This window comes from Mixophyes fleayi, chromosome 10, assembly GCF_038048845.1.
Source record: "Mixophyes fleayi isolate aMixFle1 chromosome 10, aMixFle1.hap1, whole genome shotgun sequence".
In the NCBI taxonomy this organism is placed as follows: Eukaryota; Metazoa; Chordata; class Amphibia; order Anura; family Limnodynastidae; genus Mixophyes; species Mixophyes fleayi.
In genome coordinates, this window is record NC_134411.1 from 43,099,814 (window position 1) to 43,122,076 (window position 22,263).

The following is a 22,263-nucleotide window of genomic DNA, read 5'->3' on the forward strand; positions in this document are numbered from 1 at the left end:
ATAAGATCTTTTATAGCATATTTGAGCACTGTGACTAAAATCTACTACATTACATTTAAAACATATTTCTATCTGTCCCACAATCGTTATAGTTTTGTGATATTATTACTGAAAAAGCAGCAAGTATTAACATTTTACCAATGGTTTTCTTAACATCCTGCTGCATACCAGGTTTCTGAATAACTGGTCCCATTCCCATATAATAACGTCTATGTGTTGGACAGCTGTGTGTGGTCACCTTCATGTACAATCCTCTTTTGGACAAAGTGCTGCAGGAAACTTAGGAGACTCATCTCCTGGGGATCCCAGCTATCTGAATCAGAGTGCCAATAGGATTTGATCAGGCTGATATGTATCTTGGGGAAAGTGAGGCTGCCCATAAGTCTCCCATATTGCTCAAAAGAATGCTTCGACTGAGTTCTTAGAGCAGAATGTAGGGACTTGTTATTCCTGTATTTCAAGTTCACAGCAATTGCTTCCAAGATTCAGGTAATAGGAGGAAAATCATCATCGGAGACCAAGCAAGATACTGCAGACTAATCAAAAAGTGGACATCCACGTTAAAGGACTATCCCATGATGTGAAATCAGACTGAAGAGCTAGAATGCCAGAAATCTACAGAATTCACCACTGATTCCCCCAACCAAGCTCATGCAGAATTTTCTTTCATATGTTTTCAGTTTAGTATCTTGTTTTAGCTAACTTTTCTTTGAATTATCCTGCAACAGTAAATGCTTCTGCTTTGAATTAAAATCTATTTTATATATACTGTTAGCATGGTGTTTATCCTTTATTGATATAGTGTCTGCATATTATAGTGTTTTACAAATCAGAATGTATCCATTCTCATTAGTCCCTGTCCCATTGGGGTGTTCAGTTTAAATTCTCTACCACACAGGAACCCTGGGCTATTTTTTATCAGAGGCCAAATAGCATATTTGAATGTTTTTTGGACTGTACTTGGGCAGGTGTACCTGGGTAAAAGCTATCCTAGTATTTAGAAGAAATACAAACCCCACAGTAGTGGATTATGGTCTTTTTTTCAATTGGACCCATCTGAGGCAGCAGTGTTAACTACTTTGCTCTGTAACAACAATCTTAATAGACATGCATAGTATTGCATGGAGTGTCACTGTTTTATTTTATTTTTTTAAATTCTTACCTCATGAATAATTTAGCTGTTTATTCAGAAAATGCTATTTTGTGCCTCTTGTATTTGTTTAATTTTGTCTCTGTTAGCTAGATTTCCATAGATTGAACTGTATTTACCTCTTCATTTCCATCTATAGGAAAAATTCTAGCAAGGTCCCACTGAGATTTGAACTCAGATCGCTGGATTCAGAGTCCAGAGTGCTAACCATTACACCATGGCACCATCTGTGTAAAATCTGACTTGTTTATTCCTTTAGGACTGGAGCACCCGTGTCTGCCTATAGGGTTGTATCTTCTTATTGGAATAATTTGTTTTCGCCTGCTTCATTCTGGTTTAAAACTATTGCGTACACAGTATGGATAAATATTTCATTTTCTCTTAATAAAAAATACATCTTACCTTTTGATTTTTATTATGTTGAACAAACTTAAAAGTACAAAAAATACAGATAACACTTTTAGGAAAAGTATTTAAAATGTAATTACCAGATAGAAACTCTCTATATTGTATCGCCCTTTGGTGCTTGTCCAAATACTAATGAATAGATTGCTATGGCTTAAATGGTGTCTATGCATACCTTTCAGACCATGAAAGCAATAAGCGGCATCAAAATAGTTTTTACCAAAGTGATCAATGGAGTTTGATTTTGACTAATGTACAAGCTCCATTTCACTTTCAGTGAATGTAGCCTAGGACAGCTCAGAGCCCTAAAATTGTACTTGTGCCTTTGGATGTATAGGTTCATTATCTATCAATTGAAGCGCTGGGAGATTTCCATATAAGATCTTTTCCAGCATATTTGAGCACTGTGACTAAAATCTACTACATTACATTTAAAACATATTTCTATCTGTCCCACAATCGTTATAGTTCTGTGATATTATTACTGAAAAAGCAGCAAGTATTAACATTTTACCAATGGTTTTCTTAACATCCTGCTGCATAACAGGTTTCTGAATAACTGATCCCATACCCATATAATAACGTCTATATGTTGGACAGCTGTGTGTGGTCACCTTCATGTACAATCCTCTTTTGGACAAAGTGCTACAGGAAACTTAGGAGACTCATCTCCTGGGGATCCCAGCTATCTGAATCAGAGTGCCAATAGGATTTGATCAGGCTGATATGTATCTTGGGGAAAGTGAGGCTGCCCATAAGTCTCCCATATTGCTCAAAAGAATGCTTCGACTGAGTTCTAATAGCAGAATGTAGGGACTTGTTATTCCTGTATTTCAAGTTCACAGCAATTGCTTCCAAGATTCAGGTAATAGGAGGAAAATCATCATCGGAGACCAAGCAAGATACTGCAGACTAATCAAAAAGTGGACATCCACGTTAAAGGACTATCCCATGATGTGAAATCAGACTGAAGAGCTAGAATGCCAGAAATCTACAGAATTCACCACTGATTCCCCCAACCAAGCTCATGCAGAATTTTCTTTCATATGTTTTCAGTTTAGTATCTTGTTTTAGCTAACTTTTCTTTGAATTATCCTGCAACAGTAAATGCTTCTGCTTTGAATTAAAATCTGTTTTATATATACTGTTAGCATGGTGTTTATCCTTTATTGATATAGTGTCTGCATATTATAGTGTTTTACAAATCAGAATGTATCCATTCTCATTAGTCCCTGTCCCATTGGGGTGTTCAGTTTAAATTCTCTACCACACAGGAACCCTGGGCTATTTTTTATCAGAGGCCAAATAGCATATTTGCATGTTTTTTGGACTGTACTTGGGCAGGTGTACCTGGGTAAAAGCTATCCTAGTATTTAGAAGAAATACAAACCCCACAGTAGTGGATTATGGTCTGTTTTTCAATTGGACCCATCTGAGGCAGCAGTGTTAACTACTTTGCTCTGTAACAACAATCTTAATAGACATGCATAGTATTGCATGGAGTGTCACTGTTTTATTTTATTTTTTTAAATTCTTACCTCATGAATAATTTAGCTGTTTATTCAGAAAATGCTATTTTGTGCCTCTTGTATTTGTTTAATTTTGTCTCTGTTAGCTAGATTTCCATACATTGAACTGTATTTACCTCTTCATTTCCATCTATAGGAAAAATTCTAGCAAGGTCCCACTGAGATTTGAACTCAGATCGCTGGATTCAGAGTCCAGAGTGCTAACCATTACACCATGGCACCATCTGTGTAAAATCTGACTTGTTTATTCCTTTAGGACTGGAGCACCCGTGTCTGCCTATAGGGTTGTATCTTCTTATTGGAATAATTTGTTTTCGCCTGCTTCATTCTGGTTTAAAACTATTGCGTACACAGTATGGATAAATATTTCATTTTCTCTTAATAAAAAATACATCTTACCTTTTGATTTTTATTATGTTGAACAAACTTAAAAGTACAAAAAATACAGATAACACTTTTAGGAAAAGTATTTAAAATGTAATTACCAGATAGAAACTCTCTATATTGTATCGCCCTTTGGTGCTTGTCCAAATACTAATGAATAGATTGCTATGGCTTAAATGGTGTCTATGCATACCTCTCAGACCATGAAAGCAATAAGCGGCATCAAAATAGTTTTTACCAAAGTGATCAATGGAGTTTGATTTTGACTAATGTACAAGCTCCATTTCACTTTCAGTGAATGTAGCCTAGGACAGCTCAGAGCCCTAAAATTGTACTTGTGCCTTTGGATGTATAGGTTCATTATCTATCAATTGAAGCGCTGGGAGATTTCCATATAAGATCTTTTCCAGCATATTTGAGCACTGTGACTAAAATCTACTACATTACATTTAAAACATATTTCTATCTGTCCCACAATCGTTATAGTTCTGTGATATTATTACTGAAAAAGCAGCAAGTATTAACATTTTACCAATGGTTTTCTTAACATCCTGCTGCATAACAGGTTTCTGAATAACTGATCCCATACCCATATAATAACGTCTATATGTTGGACAGCTGTGTGTGGTCACCTTCATGTACAATCCTCTTTTGGACAAAGTGCTACAGGAAACTTAGGAGACTCATCTCCTGGGGATCCCAGCTATCTGAATCAGAGTGCCAATAGGATTTGATCAGGCTGATATGTATCTTGGGGAAAGTGAGGCTGCCCATAAGTCTCCCATATTGCTCAAAAGAATGCTTCGACTGAGTTCTAATAGCAGAATGTAGGGACTTGTTATTCCTGTATTTCAAGTTCACAGCAATTGCTTCCAAGATTCAGGTAATAGGAGGAAAATCATCATCGGAGACCAAGCAAGATACTGCAGACTAATCAAAAAGTGGACATCCACGTTAAAGGACTATCCCATGATGTGAAATCAGACTGAAGAGCTAGAATGCCAGAAATCTACAGAATTCACCACTGATTCCCCCAACCAAGCTCATGCAGAATTTTCTTTCATATGTTTTCAGTTTAGTATCTTGTTTTAGCTAACTTTTCTTTGAATTATCCTGCAACAGTAAATGCTTCTGCTTTGAATTAAAATCTGTTTTATATATACTGTTAGCATGGTGTTTATCCTTTATTGATATAGTGTCTGCATATTATAGTGTTTTACAAATCAGAATGTATCCATTCTCATTAGTCCCTGTCCCATTGGGGTGTTCAGTTTAAATTCTCTACCACACAGGAACCCTGGGCTATTTTTTATCAGAGGCCAAATAGCATATTTGCATGTTTTTTGGACTGTACTTGGGCAGGTGTACCTGGGTAAAAGCTATCCTAGTATTTAGAAGAAATACAAACCCCACAGTAGTGGATTATGGTCTGTTTTTCAATTGGACCCATCTGAGGCAGCAGTGTTAACTACTTTGCTCTGTAACAACAATCTTAATAGACATGCATAGTATTGCATGGAGTGTCACTGTTTTATTTTATTTTTTTAAATTCTTACCTCATGAATAATTTAGCTGTTTATTCAGAAAATGCTATTTTGTGCCTCTTGTATTTGTTTAATTTTGTCTCTGTTAGCTAGATTTCCATACATTGAACTGTATTTACCTCTTCATTTCCATCTATAGGAAAAATTCTAGCAAGGTCCCACTGAGATTTGAACTCAGATCGCTGGATTCAGAGTCCAGAGTGCTAACCATTACACCATGGCACCATCTGTGTAAAATCTGACTTGTTTATTCCTTTAGGACTGGAGCACCCGTGTCTGCCTATAGGGTTGTATCTTCTTATTGGAATAATTTGTTTTCGCCTGCTTCATTCTGGTTTAAAACTATTGCGTACACAGTATGGATAAATATTTCATTTTCTCTTAATAAAAAATACATCTTACCTTTTGATTTTTATTATGTTGAACAAACTTAAAAGTACAAAAAATACAGATAACACTTTTAGGAAAAGTATTTAAAATGTAATTACCAGATAGAAACTCTCTATATTGTATCGCCCTTTGGTGCTTGTCCAAATACTAATGAATAGATTGCTATGGCTTAAATGGTGTCTATGCATACCTCTCAGACCATGAAAGCAATAAGCGGCATCAAAATAGTTTTTACCAAAGTGATCAATGGAGTTTGATTTTGACTAATGTACAAGCTCCATTTCACTTTCAGTGAATGTAGCCTAGGACAGCTCAGAGCCCTAAAATTGTACTTGTGCCTTTGGATGTATAGGTTCATTATCTATCAATTGAAGCGCTGGGAGATTTCCATATAAGATCTTTTCCAGCATATTTGAGCACTGTGACTAAAATCTACTACATTACATTTAAAACATATTTCTATCTGTCCCACAATCGTTATAGTTCTGTGATATTATTACTGAAAAAGCAGCAAGTATTAACATTTTACCAATGGTTTTCTTAACATCCTGCTGCATAACAGGTTTCTGAATAACTGATCCCATACCCATATAATAACGTCTATATGTTGGACAGCTGTGTGTGGTCACCTTCATGTACAATCCTCTTTTGGACAAAGTGCTACAGGAAACTTAGGAGACTCATCTCCTGGGGATCCCAGCTATCTGAATCAGAGTGCCAATAGGATTTGATCAGGCTGATATGTATCTTGGGGAAAGTGAGGCTGCCCATAAGTCTCCCATATTGCTCAAAAGAATGCTTCGACTGAGTTCTAATAGCAGAATGTAGGGACTTGTTATTCCTGTATTTCAAGTTCACAGCAATTGCTTCCAAGATTCAGGTAATAGGAGGAAAATCATCATCGGAGACCAAGCAAGATACTGCAGACTAATCAAAAAGTGGACATCCACGTTAAAGGACTATCCCATGATGTGAAATCAGACTGAAGAGCTAGAATGCCAGAAATCTACAGAATTCACCACTGATTCCCCCAACCAAGCTCATGCAGAATTTTCTTTCATATGTTTTCAGTTTAGTATCTTGTTTTAGCTAACTTTTCTTTGAATTATCCTGCAACAGTAAATGCTTCTGCTTTGAATTAAAATCTGTTTTATATATACTGTTAGCATGGTGTTTATCCTTTATTGATATAGTGTCTGCATATTATAGTGTTTTACAAATCAGAATGTATCCATTCTCATTAGTCCCTGTCCCATTGGGGTGTTCAGTTTAAATTCTCTACCACACAGGAACCCTGGGCTATTTTTTATCAGAGGCCAAATAGCATATTTGCATGTTTTTTGGACTGTACTTGGGCAGGTGTACCTGGGTAAAAGCTATCCTAGTATTTAGAAGAAATACAAACCCCACAGTAGTGGATTATGGTCTGTTTTTCAATTGGACCCATCTGAGGCAGCAGTGTTAACTACTTTGCTCTGTAACAACAATCTTAATAGACATGCATAGTATTGCATGGAGTGTCACTGTTTTATTTTATTTTTTTAAATTTTTACCTCATGAATAATTTAGCTGTTTATTCAGAAAATGCTATTTTGTGCCTCTTGTATTTGTTTAATTTTGTCTCTGTTAGCTAGATTTCCATACATTGAACTGTATTTACCTCTTCATTTCCATCTATAGGAAACATTCCATCAAGGTCCCACTGAGATTTGAACTCAGATCGCTGGATTCAGAGTCCAGAGTGCTAACCATTACACCATGGCACCAACTGTGTAAAATCTGACTTGTTTATTCCTTTAGGACTGGAGCACCCGTGTCTGCCTATAGGGTTGTATCTTCTTATTGGAATAATTTGTTTTCGCCTGCTTCATTCTGGTTTAAAACTATTGCGTACACAGTATGGATAAATATTTCATTTTCTCTTAATAAAAAATACATCTTACCTTTTGATTTTTATTATGTTGAACAAACTTAAAAGTACAAAAAATACAGATAACACTTTTAGGAAAAGTATTTAAAATGTAATTACCACATAGAAACTCTCTATATTGTATCGCCCTTTGGTGCTTGTCCAAATACTAATGAAGAGATTGCTATGGCTTAAATGGTGTCTATGCATACCTTTCAGACCATGAAAGCAATAAGCGGCATCAAAATAGTTTTTACAAAAGTGATCAATGGAGTTTGATTTTGACTAATGTACAAGCTCCATTTCACTTTCAGTGAATGTAGCCTAGGACAGCTCAGAGCCCTAAAATTGTACTTGTGCCTTTGGATGTATAGGTTCATTATCTATCAATTGAAGCGCTGGGAGATTTCCATATAAGATCTTTTCCAGCATATTTGAGCACTGTGACTAAAATCTACTACATTACATTTAAAACATATTTCTATCTGTCCCACAATCGTTATAGTTCTGTGATATTATTACTGAAAAAGCAGCAAGTATTAACATTTACCAATGGTTTTCTTAACATCCTGCTGCATAACAGGTTTCTGAATAACTGGTCCCATTCCCATATAATAACGTCTATGTGTTGGACAGCTGTGTGTGGTCACCTTCATGTACAATCCTCTTTTGGACAAAGTGCTGCAGGAAACTTAGGAGACTCATCTCCTGGGGATCCCAGCTATCTGAATCAGAGTGCCAATAGGATTTGATCAGGCTGATATGTATCTTGGGGAAAGTGAGGCTGCCCATAAGTCTCCCATATTGCTCAAAAGAATGCTTCGACTGAGTTCTTAGAGCAGAATGTAGGGACTTGTTATTCCTGTATTTCAAGTTCACAGCAATTGCTTCCAAGATTCAGGTAATAGGAGGAAAATCATCATCGGAGACCAAGCAAGATACTGCAGACTAATCAAAAAGTGGACATCCACGTTAAAGGACTATCCCATGATGTGAAATCAGACTGAAGAGCTAGAATGCCAGAAATCTACAGAATTCACCACTGATTCCCCCAACCAAGCTCATGCAGAATTTTCTTTCATATGTTTTCAGTTTAGTATCTTGTTTTAGCTAACTTTTCTTTGAATTATCCTGCAACAGTAAATGCTTCTGCTTTGAATTAAAATCTGTTTTATATATACTGTTAGCATGGTGTTTATCCTTTATTGATATAGTGTCTGCATATTATAGTGTTTTACAAATCAGAATGTATCCATTCTCATTAGTCCCTGTCCCATTGGGGTGTTCAGTTTAAATTCTCTACCACACAGGAACCCTGGGCTATTTTTTATCAGAGGCCAAATAGCATATTTGAATGTTTTTTGGACTGTACTTGGGCAGGTGTACCTGGGTAAAAGCTATCCTAGTATTTAGAAGAAATACAAACCCCACAGTAGTGGATTATGGTCTGTTTTTCAATTGGACCCATCTGAGGCAGCAGTGTTAACTACTTTGCTCTGTAACAACAATCTTAATAGACATGCATAGTATTGCATGGAGTGTCACTGTTTTATTTTATTTTTTTAAATTCTTACCTCATGAATAATTTAGCTGTTTATTCAGAAAATGCTATTTTGTGCCTCTTGTATTTGTTTAATTTTGTCTCTGTTAGCTAGATTTCCATACATTGAACTGTATTTACCTCTTCATTTCCATCTATAGGAAACATTCTATCAAGGTCCCACTGAGATTTGAACTCAGATCGCTGGATTCAGAGTCCAGAGTGCTAACCATTACACCATGGCACCAACTGTGTAAAATCTGACTTGTTTATTCCTTTAGGACTGGAGCACCCGTGTCTGCCTATAGGGTTGTATCTTCTTATTGGAATAATTTGTTTTCGCCTGCTTCATTCTGGTTTAAAACTATTGCGTACACAGTATGGATAAATATTTCATTTTCTCTTAATAAAAAATACATCTTACCTTTTGATTTTTATTATGTTGAACAAACTTAAAAGTACAAAAAATACAGATAACACTTTTAGGAAAAGTATTTAAAATGTAATTACCACATAGAAACTCTCTATATTGTATCGCCCTTTGGTGCTTGTCCAAATACTAATGAATAGATTGCTATGGCTTAAATGGTGTCTATGCATACCTTTCAGACCATGAAAGCAATAAGCGGCATCAAAATAGTTTTTACAAAAGTGATCAATGGAGTTTGATTTTGACTAATGTACAAGCTCCATTTCACTTTCAGTGAATGTAGCCTAGGACAGCTCAGAGCCCTAAAATTGTACTTGTGCCTTTGGATGTATAGGTTCATTATCTATCAATTGAAGCGCTGGGAGATTTCCATATAAGATCTTTTCCAGCATATTTGAGCACTGTGACTAAAATCTACTACATTACATTTAAAACATATTTCTATCTGTCCCACAATCGTTATAGTTCTGTGATATTATTACTGAAAAAGCAGCAAGTATTAACATTTTACCAATGGTTTTCTTAACATCCTGCTGCATACCAGGTTTCTGAATAACTGGTCCCATTCCCATATAATAACGTCTATGTGTTGGACAGCTGTGTGTGGTCACCTTCATGTACAATCCTCTTTTGGACAAAGTGCTGCAGGAAACTTAGGAGACTCATCTCCTGGGGATCCCAGCTATCTGAATCAGAGTGCCAATAGGATTTGATCAGGCTGATATGTATCTTGGGGAAAGTGAGGCTGCCCATAAGTCTCCCATATTGCTCAAAAGAATGCTTCGACTGAGTTCTTAGAGCAGAATGTAGGGACTTGTTATTCCTGTATTTCAAGTTCACAGCAATTGCTTCCAAGATTCAGGTAATAGGAGGAAAATCATCATCGGAGACCAAGCAAGATACTGCAGACTAATCAAAAAGTGGACATCCACGTTAAAGGACTATCCCATGATGTGAAATCAGACTGAAGAGCTAGAATGCCAGAAATCTACAGAATTCACCACTGATTCCCCCAACCAAGCTCATGCAGAATTTTCTTTCATATGTTTTCAGTTTAGTATCTTGTTTTAGCTAACTTTTCTTTGAATTATCCTGCAACAGTAAATGCTTCTGCTTTGAATTAAAATCTGTTTTATATATACTGTTAGCATGGTGTTTATCCTTTATTGATATAGTGTCTGCATATTATAGTGTTTTACAAATCAGAATGTATCCATTCTCATTAGTCCCTGTCCCATTGGGGTGTTCAGTTTAAATTCTCTACCACACAGGAACCCTGGGCTATTTTTTATCAGAGGCCAAATAGCATATTTGAATGTTTTTTGGACTGTACTTGGGCAGGTGTACCTGGGTAAAAGCTATCCTAGTATTTAGAAGAAATACAAACCCCACAGTAGTGGATTATGGTCTGTTTTTCAATTGGACCCATCTGAGGCAGCAGTGTTAACTACTTTGCTCTGTAACAACAATCTTAATAGACATGCATAGTATTGCATGGAGTGTCACTGTTTTATTTTATTTTTTTAAATTCTTACCTCATGAATAATTTAGCTGTTTATTCAGAAAATGCTATTTTGTGCCTCTTGTATTTGTTTAATTTTGTCTCTGTTAGCTAGATTTCCATACATTGAACTGTATTTACCTCTTCATTTCCATCTATAGGAAAAATTCTATCAAGGTCCCACTGAGATTTGAACTCAGATCACTGGATTCAGAGTCCAGAGTGCTAACCATTACACCATGACACCATCTGTGTAAAATCTGACTTGTTTATTCCTTTAGGACTGGAGCACCCGTGTCTGCCTATAGGGTTGTATCTTCTTATTGGAATAATTTGTTTTCGCCTGCTTCATTCTGGTTTAAAACTATTGCGTACACAGTATGGATAAATATTTCATTTTCTCTTAATAAAAAATACATCTTACCTTTTGATTTTTATTATGTTGAACAAACTTAAAAGTACAAAAAATACAGATAACACTTTTAGGAAAAGTATTTAAAATGTAATTACCAGATAGAAACTCTCTATATTGTATCGCCCTTTGGTGCTTGTCCAAATACTAATGAATAGATTGCTATGGCTTAAATGGTGTCTATGCATACCGTTCAGACCATGAAAGCAATAAACGGCATCAAAATAGTTTTTACCAAAGTGATCGATGGAGTTTGATTTTGACTAATGTACAAGCTCCATTTCACTTCCAGTGAATGTAGCCTAGGACAGCTCAGAGCCCTAAAATTGTACTTGTGCCTTTGGATGTATAGGTTCATTATCTATCAATTGAAGCGCTGGGAGATTTCCATATAAGATCTTTTCCAGCATATTTGAGCACTGTGACTAAAATCTACTACATTACATTTAAAACATATTTCTATCTGTCCCACAATCGTTATAGTTCTGTGATATTATTACTGAAAAAGCAGCAAGTATTAACATTTTACCAATGGTTTTCTTAACATCCTGCTGCATACCAGGTTTCTGAATAACTTGTCCCATTCCCATATAATAACGTCTATGTGTTGGACAGCTGTGTGTGGTCACCTTCATGTACAATCCTCTTTTGGACAAAGTGCTGCAGGAAACTTAGGAGACTCATCTCCTGGGGATCCCAGCTATCTGAATCAGAGTGCCAATAGGATTTGATCAGGCTGATATGCCCATAAGTCTCCCATATTGCTCAAAAGAATGCTTCGACTGAGTTCTAATAGCAGAATGTAGGGACTTGTTATTCCTGTATTTCAAGTTCACAGCAATTGCTTCCAAGATTCAGGTAATAGGAGGAAAATCATCATCGGAGACCAAGCAAGATACTGCAGACTAATCAAAAAGTGGACATCCACATTAAAGGACTATCCCATGATGTGAAATCAGACTGAAGAGCTAGAATGCCAGAAATCTACAGAATTCACCACTGATTCCCCCAACCAAGCTCATGCAGAATTTTCTTTCATATGTTTTCAGTTTAGTATCTTGTTTTAGCTAACTTTTCTTTGAATTATCCTGCAACAGTAAATGCTTCTGCTTTGAATTAAAATCTGTTTTATATATACTGTTAGCATGGTGTTTATCCTTTATTGATATAGTGTCTGCATATTATAGTGTTTTACAAATCAGAATGTATCCATTCTCATTAGTCCCTGTCCCATTGGGGTGTTCAGTTTAAATTCTCTACCACACAGGAACCCTGGGCTATTTTTTATCAGAGGCCAAATAGCATATTTGAATGTTTTTTGGACTGTACTTGGGCAGGGGCACCTGGGTAAAAGCTATCCTAGTATTTAGAAGAAATACAAACCCCACAGTAGTGGATTATGGTCTGTTTTTCAATTGGACCCATCTGAGGCAGCAGTGTTAACTACTTTGCTCTGTAACAACAATCTTAATAGACATGCATAGTATTGCATGGAGTGTCACTGTTTTATTTTATTTTTTTAAATTTTTACCTCATGAATAATTTAGCTGTTTATTCAGAAAATGCTATTTTGTGCCTCTTGTATTTGTTTAATTTTGTCTCTGTTAGCTAGATTTCCATACATTGAACTGTATTTACCTCTTCATTTCCATCTATAGGAAAAATTCTATCAAGGTCCCACTGAAATTTGAACTCAGATCGCTGGATTCAGAGTCCAGAGTGCTAACCATTACACCATGGCACCATCTGTGTAAAATCTGACTTGTTTATTCCTTTAGGACTGGAGCACCCGTGTCTGCCTATAGGGTTGTATCTTCTTATTGGAATAATTTGTTTTCGCCTGCTTCATTCTGGTTTAAAACTATTGCGTACACAGTATGGATAAATATTTCATTTTCTCTTAATAAAAAATACATCTTACCTTTTGATTTTTATTATGTTGAACAAACTTAAAAGTACAAAAAATACAGATAACACTTTTAGGAAAAGTATTTAAAATGTAGTTACCACATAGAAACTCTCTATATTGTATCGCCCTTTGGTGCTTGTCCAAATACTAATGAATAGATTGCTATGGCTTAAATGGTGTCTATGCATACCGTCCAGACCATGAAAGCAATAAGCGGCATCAAAATAGTTTTTACCAAAGTGATCAATGGAGTTTGATTTTGACTCATGTACAAGCTCCATTTCACTTCCAGTGAATGTAGCCTAGGACAGCTCAGAGCCCTAAAATTGTACTTGTGCCTTTGGATGTATAGGTTCATTATCTATCAATTGAAGCGCTGGGAGATTTCCATATAAGATCTTTTCCAGCATATTTGAGCACTGTGACTAAAATCTACTACATTACATTTAAAACATATTTCTATCTGTCCCACAATCGTTATAGTTCTGTGATATTATTACTGAAAAAGCAGCAAGTATTAACATTTTATCAATGGTTTTCTTAACATCCTGCTGCATAACAGGTTTCTGAATAACTGGTCCCATTCCCATATAATAACGTCTATGTGTTGGACAGCTGTATGTGGTCACCTTCATGTACAATCCTCTTTTGGACAAAGTGCTGCAGGAAACTTAGGAGACTCATCTCCTGGGGATCCCAGCTATCTGAATCAGAGTGCCAATAGGATTTGATCAGGCTGATATGTATCTTGGGGAAAGTGAGGCTGCCCATAAGTCTCCCATATTGCTCAAAAGAATGCTTCGACTGAGTTCTAATAGCAGAATGTAGGGACTTGTTATTCCTGTATTTCAAGTTCACAGCAATTGCTTCCAAGATTCAGGTAATAGGAGGAAAATCATCATCGGAGACCAAGCAAGATACTGCAGACTAATCAAAAAGTGGACATCCACGTTAAAGGACTATCCCATGATGTGAAATCAGACTGAAGAGCTAGAATGCCAGAAATCTACAGAATTCACCACTGATTCCCCCAACCAAGCTCATGCAGAATTTTCTTTCATATGTTTTCAGTTTAGTATCTTGTTTTAGCTAACTTTTCTTTGAATTATCCTGCAACAGTAAATGCTTCTGCTTTGAATTAAAATCTGTTTTATACATACTGTTAGCATGGTGTTTATCCTTTATTGATATAGTGTCTGCATATTATAGTGTTTTACAAATCAGAATGTATCCATTCTCATTAGTCCCTGTCCCATTGGGGTGTTCAGTTTAAATTCTCTACCACACAGGAACCCTGGGCTATTTTTTATCAGAGGCCAAATAGCATATTTGAATGTTTTTTGGACTGTACTTGGGCAGGTGTACCTGGGTAAAAGCTATCCTAGTATTTAGAAGAAATACAAACCCCACAGTAGTGGATTATGGTCTGTTTTTCAATTGGACCCATCTGAGGCAGCAGTGTTAACTACTTTGCTCTGTAACAACAATCTTAATACACATGCATAGTATTGCATGGAGTGTCACTGTTTTATTTTATTTTTTTACATTTTTACCTCATGAATAATTTAGCTGTTTATTCAGAAAATGCTATTTTGTGCCTCTTGTATTTGTTTAATTTTGTCTCTGTTAGCTAGATTTCCATAGATTGAACTGTATTTACCTCTTCATTTCCATCTATAGGAAAAATTCTATCAAGGTCCCACTGAGATTTGAACTCAGATTGCTGGATTCAGAGTCCAGAGTGCTAACCATTACACCATGGCACCATCTGTGTAAAATCTGACTTGTTTATTCCTTTAGGACTGGAGCACCCGTGTCTGCCTATAGGGTTGTATCTTCTTATTGGAATAATTTGTTTTCGCCTGCTTCATTCTGGTTTAAAACTATTGCGTACACAGTATGGATAAATATTTCATTTTCTCTTAATTAAAAATACATCTTACCTTTTGATTTTTATTATGTTGAACAAACTTAAAAGTACAAAAAATACAGATAACACTTTTAGGAAAAGTATTTAAAATGTAATTACCACATAGAAACTCTCTATATTGTATCGCCCTTTGGTGCTTGTCCAAATACTAATGAATAGATTGCTATGGCTTAAATGGTGTCTATGCATACCGTCCAGACCATGAAAGCAATAAGCGGCATCAAAATAGTTTTTACCAAAGTGATCAATGGAGTTTGATTTTGACTCATGTACAAGCTCCATTTCACTTCCAGTGAATGTAGCCTAGGACAGCTCAGAGCCCTAAAATTGTACTTGTGCCTTTGGATGTATAGGTTCATTATCTATCAATTGAAGCGCTGGGAGATTTCCATATAAGATCTTTTCCAGCATATTTGAGCACTGTGACTAAAATCTACTACATTACATTTAAAACATATTTCTAGCTGTCCCACAATCGTTATAGTTCTGTGATATTATTACTGAAAAAGCAGCAAGTATTAACATTTTACCAATGGTTTTCTTAACATCCTGCTGCATAACAGGTTTCTGAATAACTGGTCCCATTCCCATATAATAACGTCTATGTGTTGGACAGCTGTGTGTGGTCACCTTCATGTACAATCCTCTTTTGGACAAAGTGCTGCAGGAAACTTAGGAGACTCATCTCCTGGGGATCCCAGCTATCTGAATCAGAGTGCCAATAGGATTTGATCAGGCTGATATGTATCTTGGGGAAAGTGAGGCTGCCCATAAGTCTCCCATATTGCTCAAAAGAATGCTTCGACTGAGTTCTAATAGCAGAATGTAGGGACTTGTTATTCCTGTATTTCAAGTTCACAGCAATTGCTTCCAAGATTCAGGTAATAGGAGGAAAATCATCATTGGAGACAAAGCAAGATACTGCAGACTAATCAAAAAGTGGACATCCACGTTAAAGGACTATCCCATGATGTGAAATCAGACTGAAGAGCTAGAATGCCAGAAATCTACAGAATTCACCACTGATTCCCCCAACCAAGCTCATGCAGAATTTTCTTTCATATGTTTTCAGTTTAGTATCTTGTTTTAGCTAACTTTTCTTTGAATTATCCTGCAACAGTAAATGCTTCTGCTTTGAATTAAAATCTGTTTTATATATACTGTTAGCATGGTGTTTATCCTTTATTGATATAGTGTCTGCATATTATAGTGTTTTACAAATCAGAATGTATCCATTCTCATTAGTCCCTGTCCCATTGGGGTGTTCAGTTTAAATTCTCTACCACACAGGAACCCTGGGCTATTTTTTTATCAGAGGCCAAATAGCATATTTGAATGTTTTTTGGACTGTACTTGGGCAGGGGCACCTGGGTAAAAGCTATCCTAGTATTTAGAAGAAATACAAACCCCACAGTAGTGGATTATGGTCTGTTTTTCAATTGGACCCATCTGAGGCAGCAGTGTTAACTATTTTGCTCTGTAACAACAATCTTAATAGACATGCATAGTATTGCATGGAGTGTCACTGTTTTATTTTATTTTTTAAAATTTTTACCTCATGAATAATTTAGCTGTTTATTCAGAAAATGCTATTTTGTGCCTCTTGTATTTGTTTAATTTTGTCTCTGTTAGCTAGATTTCCATACATTGAACTGTATTTACCTCTTCATTTCCATCTATAGGAAAAATTCTATCAAGGTCCCACTGAAATTTGAACTCAGATCGCTGGATTCAGAGTCCAGAGTGCTAACCATTACACCATGGCACCATCTGTGTACAATCTGACTTGTTTATTCCTTTAGGACTGGAGCACCCGTGTCTGCCTATAGGGTTGTATCTTCTTATTGGAATAATTTGTTTTCGCCTGCTTCATTCTGGTTTAAAACTATTGCGTACACAGTATGGATAAATATTTCATTTTCTCTTAATTAAAAATACATCTTACCTTTTGATTTTTATTATGTTGAACAAACTTAAAAGTACAAAAAATACAGATAACACTTTTAGGAAAAGTATTTAAAATGTAATTACCACATAGAAACTCTCTATATTGTATCGCCCTTTGGTGCTTGTCCAAATACTAATGAATAGATTGCTATGGCTTAAATGGTGTCTATGCATACCGTCCAGACCATGAAAGCAATAAGCGGCATCAAAATAGTTTTTACCAAAGTGATCAATGGAGTTTGATTTTGACTCATGTACAAGCTCCATTTCACTTCCAGTGAATGTAGCCTAGGACAGCTCAGAGCCCTAAAATTGTACTTGTGCCTTTGGATGTATAGGTTCATTATCTATCAATTGAAGCGCTGGGAGATTTCCATATAAGATCTTTTCCAGCATATTTGAGCACTGTGACTAAAATCTACTACATTACATTTAAAACATATTTCTAGCTGTCCCACAATCGTTATAGTTCTGTGATATTATTACTGAAAAAGCAGCAAGTATTAACATTTTACCAATGGTTTTCTTAACATCCTGCTGCATAACAGGTTTCTGAATAACTGGTCCCATTCCCATATAATAACGTCTATGTGTTGGACAGCTGTGTGTGGTCACCTTCATGTACAATCCTCTTTTGGACAAAGTGCTGCAGGAAACTTAGGAGACTCATCTCCTGGGGATCCCAGCTATCTGAATCAGAGTGCCAATAGGATTTGATCAGGCTGATATGTATCTTGGGGAAAGTGAGGCTGCCCATAAGTCTCCCATATTGCTCAAAAGAATGCTTCGACTGAGTTCTAATAGCAGAATGTAGGGACTTGTTATTCCTGTATTTCAAGTTCACAGCAATTGCTTCCAAGATTCAGGTAATAGGAGGAAAATCATCATTGGAGACCAAGCAAGATACTGCAGACTAATCAAAAAGTGGACATCCACGTTAAAGGACTATCCCATGATGTGAAATCAGACTGAAGAGCTAGAATGCCAGAAATCTACAGAATTCACCACTGATTCCCCCAACCAAGCTCATGCAGAATTTTCTTTCATATGTTTTCAGTTTAGTATCTTGTTTTAGCTAACTTTTCTTTGAATTATCCTGCAACAGTAAATGCTTCTGCTTTGAATTAAAATCTGTTTTATATATACTGTTAGCATGGTGTTTATCCTTTATTGATATAGTGTCTGCATATTATAGTGTTTTACAAATCAGAATGTATCCATTCTCATTAGTCCCTGTCCCATTGGGGTGTTCAGTTTAAATTCTCTACCACACAGGAACCCTGGGCTATTTTTTTATCAGAGGCCAAATAGCATATTTGAATGTTTTTTGGACTGTACTTGGGCAGGGGCACCTGGGTAAAAGCTATCCTAGTATTTAGAAGAAATACAAACCCCACAGTAGTGGATTATGGTCTGTTTTTCAATTGGACCCATCTGAGGCAGCAGTGTTAACTACTTTGCTCTGTAACAACAATCTTAATAGACATGCATAGTATTGCATGGAGTGTCACTGTTTTATTTTATTTTTTAAAATTTTTACCTCATGAATAATTTAGCTGTTTATTCAGAAAATGCTATTTTGTGCCTCTTGTATTTGTTTAATTTTGTCTCTGTTAGCTAGATTTCCATACATTGAACTGTATTTACCTCTTCATTTCCATCTATAGGAAAAATTCTATCAAGGTCCCACTGAAATTTGAACTCAGATCGCTGGATTCAGAGTCCAGAGTGCTAACCATTACACCATGGCACCATCTGTGTACAATCTGACTTGTTTATTCCTTTAGGACTGGAGCACCCGTGTCTGCCTATAGGGTTGTATCTTCTTATTGGAATAATTTGTTTTCGCCTGCTTCATTCTGGTTTAAAACTATTGCGTACACAGTATGGATAAATATTTCATTTTCTCTTAATAAAAAATACATCTTACCTTTTGATTTTTATTATGTTGAACAAACTTAAAAGTACAAGAAATACAGATAACACTTTTAGGAAAAGTATTTAAAATGTAATTACCAGATAGAAACTCTCTATATTGTATCGCCCTTTGGTGCTTGTCCAAATACTAATGAATAGATTGCTATGGCTTAAATGGTGTCTATGCATACCTTTCAGACCATGAAAGCAATAAGCGGCATCAAAATAGTTTTTACCAAAGTGATCAATGGAGTTTGATTTTGACTAATGTACAAGCTCCATTTCACTTCCAGTGAATGTAGCCTAGGACAGCTCAGAGCCCTAAAATTGTACTTGTGCCTTTGGATGTATAGGTTCATTATCTATCAATTGAAGCGCTGGGAGATTTCCATATAAGATCTTTTCCAGCATATTTGAGCACTGTGACTAAAATCTACTACATTACATTTAAAACATATTTCTATCTGTCCCACAATCGTTATAGTTCTGTGATATTATTACTGAAAAAGCAGCAAGTATTAACATTTTACCAATGGTTTTCTTAACATCCTGCTGCATAACAGGTTTCTGAATAACTGGTCCCATTCCCATATAATAACGTCTATGTGTTGGACAGCTGTGTGTGGTCACCTTCATGTACAATCCTCTTTTGGACAAAGTGCTGCAGGAAACTTAGGAGACTCATCTCCTGGGGATCCCAGCTATCTGAATCAGAGTGCCAATAGGATTTGATCAGTCTGATATGTATCTTGGGGAAAGTGAGGCTGCCCATAAGTCTCCCATATTGCTCAAAAGAATGCTTCGACTGAGTTCTAATAGCAGAATGTAGGGACTTGTAATTCCTGTATTTCAAGTTCACAGCAATTGCTTCCAAGATTCAGGTAATAGGAGGAAAATCATCATCGGAGACCAAGCAAGATACTGCAGACTAATCAAAAAGTGGACATCCACGTTAAAGGACTATCCCATGATGTGAAATCAGACTGAAGAGCTAGAATGCCAGAAATCTACAGAATTCACCACTGATTCCCCCAACCAAGCTCATGCAGAATTTTCTTTCATATGTTTTCAGTTTAGTATCTTGTTTTAGCTAACTTTTCTTTGAATTATCCTGCAACAGTAAATGCTTCTGCTTTGAATTAAAATCTGTTTTATATATACTGTTAGCATGGTGTTTATCCTTTATTGATATAGTGTCTGCATATTATAGTGTTTTACAAATCAGAATGTATCCATTCTCATTAGTCCCTGTCCCATTGGGGTGTTCAGTTTAAATTCTCTACCACACAGGAACCCTGGGCTATTTTTTTATCAGAGGCCAAATAGCATATTTGAATGTTTTTTGGACTGTACTTGGGCAGGGGCACCTGGGTAAAAGCTATCCTAGTATTTAGAAGAAATACAAACCCCACAGTAGTGGATTATGGTCTGTTTTTCAATTGGACCCATCTGAGGCAGCAGTGTTAACTACTTTGCTCTGTAACAACAATCTTAATAGACATGCATAGTATTGCATGGAGTGTCACTGTTTTATTTTATTTTTTTAAATTCTTACCTCATGAATAATTTAGCTGTTTATTCAGAAAATGCTATTTTGTGCCTCTTGTATTTGTTTAATTTTGTCTCTGTTAGCTAGATTTCCATACATTGAACTGTATTTACCTCTTCATTTCCATCTATAGGAAAAATTCTATCAAGGTCCCACTGAGATTTGAACTCAGATCGCTGGATTCAGAGTCCAGAGTGCTAACCATTACACCATGGCACCATCTGTGTACAATCTGACTTGTTTATTCCTTTAGGACTGGAGCACCCGTGTCTGCCTATAGGGTTGTATCTTCTTATTGGAATAATTTGTTTTCGCCTGCTTCATTCTGGTTTAAAACTATTGCGTACACAGTATGGATAAATATTTCATTTTCTCTTAATAAAAAATACATCTTACCTTTTGATTTTTATTATGTTGAACAAACTTAAAAGTACAAGAAATACAGATAACACTTTTAGGAAAAGTATTTAAAATGTAATTACCAGATAGAAACTCTCTATATTGTATCGCCCTTTGGTGCTTGTCCAAATACTAATGAATAGATTGCTATGGCTTAAATGGTGTCTATGCATACCGTTCAGACCATGAAAGCAATAAGCGGCATCAAAATAGTTTTTACCAAAGTGATCAATGGAGTTTGATTTTGACTAATGTACAAGCTCCATTTCACTTCCAGTGAATGTAGCCTAGGACAGCTCAGAGCCCTAAAATTGTACTTGTGCCTTTGGATGTATAGGTTCATTATCTATCAATTGAAGCGCTGGGAGATTTCCATATAAGATCTTTTCCAGCATATTTGAGCACTGTGACTAAAATCTACTACATTACATTTAAAACATATTTCTATCTGTCCCACAATCGTTATAGTTCTGTGATATTATTACTGAAAAAGCAGCAAGTATTAACATTTTACCAATGGTTTTCTTAACATCCTGCTGCATAACAGGTTTCTGAATAACTGGTCCCATTCCCATATAATAACGTCTATGTGTTGGACAGCTGTGTGTGGTCACCTTCATGTACAATCCTCTTTTGGACAAAGTGCTGCAGGAAACTTAGGAGACTCATCTCCTGGGGATCCCAGCTATCTGAATCAGAGTGCCAATAGGATTTGATCAGGCTGATATGTATCTTGGGGAAAGTGAGGCTGCCCATAAGTCTCCCATATTGCTCAAAAGAATGCTTCGACTGAGTTCTAATAGCAGAATGTAGGGACTTGTTATTCCTGTATTTCAAGTTCACAGCAATTGCTTCCAAGATTCAGGTAATAGGAGGAAAATCATCATTGGAGACCAAGCAAGATACTGCAGACTAATCAAAAAGTGGACATCCACGTTAAAGGACTATCCCATGATGTGAAATCAGACTGAAGAGCTAGAATGCCAGAAATCTACAGAATTCACCACTGATTCCCCCAACCAAGCTCATGCAGAATTTTCTTTCATATGTTTTCAGTTTAGTATCTTGTTTTAGCTAACTTTTCTTTGAATTATCCTGCAACAGTAAATGCTTCTGCTTTGAATTAAAATCTGTTTTATATATACTGTTAGCATGGTGTTTATCCTTTATTGATATAGTGTCTGCATATTATAGTGTTTTACAAATCAGAATGTATCCATTCTCATTAGTCCCTGTCCCATTGGGGTGTTCAGTTTAAATTCTCTACCACACAGGAACCCTGGGCTATTTTTTTATCAGAGGCCAAATAGCATATTTGAATGTTTTTTGGACTGTACTTGGGCAGGGGCACCTGGGTAAAAGCTATCCTAGTATTTAGAAGAAATACAAACCCCACAGTAGTGGATTATGGTCTGTTT

At 36.2% G+C, this 22,263-nt stretch overlaps 11 non-coding genes across 11 annotated transcripts; all 11 read right to left on the reverse strand.

The window, feature by feature from the left end:
• Positions 1-1,303: 1,303 nt before the first annotated feature.
• Positions 1,304-1,375, reverse strand: TRNAQ-CUG (transfer RNA glutamine (anticodon CUG)). The gene has a single exon. It is a non-coding gene; the product is annotated as a tRNA-Gln (tRNA).
• A 1,859-nt stretch (positions 1,376-3,234) lies between these two features.
• Positions 3,235-3,306, reverse strand: TRNAQ-CUG (transfer RNA glutamine (anticodon CUG)). The gene has a single exon. It is a non-coding gene; the product is annotated as a tRNA-Gln (tRNA).
• Positions 3,307-5,165: 1,859 nt separating this feature from the next.
• On the reverse strand, positions 5,166-5,237 carry TRNAQ-CUG (transfer RNA glutamine (anticodon CUG)). The gene has a single exon. It is a non-coding gene; the product is annotated as a tRNA-Gln (tRNA).
• A 1,859-nt stretch (positions 5,238-7,096) lies between these two features.
• On the reverse strand, positions 7,097-7,168 carry TRNAQ-CUG (transfer RNA glutamine (anticodon CUG)). The gene has a single exon. It is a non-coding gene; the product is annotated as a tRNA-Gln (tRNA).
• Positions 7,169-9,026: 1,858 nt separating this feature from the next.
• On the reverse strand, positions 9,027-9,098 carry TRNAQ-CUG (transfer RNA glutamine (anticodon CUG)). The gene has a single exon. It is a non-coding gene; the product is annotated as a tRNA-Gln (tRNA).
• A 1,859-nt stretch (positions 9,099-10,957) lies between these two features.
• Positions 10,958-11,029, reverse strand: TRNAQ-CUG (transfer RNA glutamine (anticodon CUG)). The gene has a single exon. It is a non-coding gene; the product is annotated as a tRNA-Gln (tRNA).
• A 1,837-nt stretch (positions 11,030-12,866) lies between these two features.
• On the reverse strand, positions 12,867-12,938 carry TRNAQ-CUG (transfer RNA glutamine (anticodon CUG)). Its single transcript has one exon. It is a non-coding gene; the product is annotated as a tRNA-Gln (tRNA).
• Positions 12,939-14,797: 1,859 nt separating this feature from the next.
• Positions 14,798-14,869, reverse strand: TRNAQ-CUG (transfer RNA glutamine (anticodon CUG)). The gene has a single exon. It is a non-coding gene; the product is annotated as a tRNA-Gln (tRNA).
• A 1,860-nt stretch (positions 14,870-16,729) lies between these two features.
• Positions 16,730-16,801, reverse strand: TRNAQ-CUG (transfer RNA glutamine (anticodon CUG)). The gene has a single exon. It is a non-coding gene; the product is annotated as a tRNA-Gln (tRNA).
• A 1,860-nt stretch (positions 16,802-18,661) lies between these two features.
• On the reverse strand, positions 18,662-18,733 carry TRNAQ-CUG (transfer RNA glutamine (anticodon CUG)). Its single transcript has one exon. It is a non-coding gene; the product is annotated as a tRNA-Gln (tRNA).
• A 1,860-nt stretch (positions 18,734-20,593) lies between these two features.
• TRNAQ-CUG (transfer RNA glutamine (anticodon CUG)) lies at positions 20,594-20,665 on the reverse strand. Its single transcript has one exon. It is a non-coding gene; the product is annotated as a tRNA-Gln (tRNA).
• Between the last annotated feature and the right edge of the window lie 1,598 nt (positions 20,666-22,263).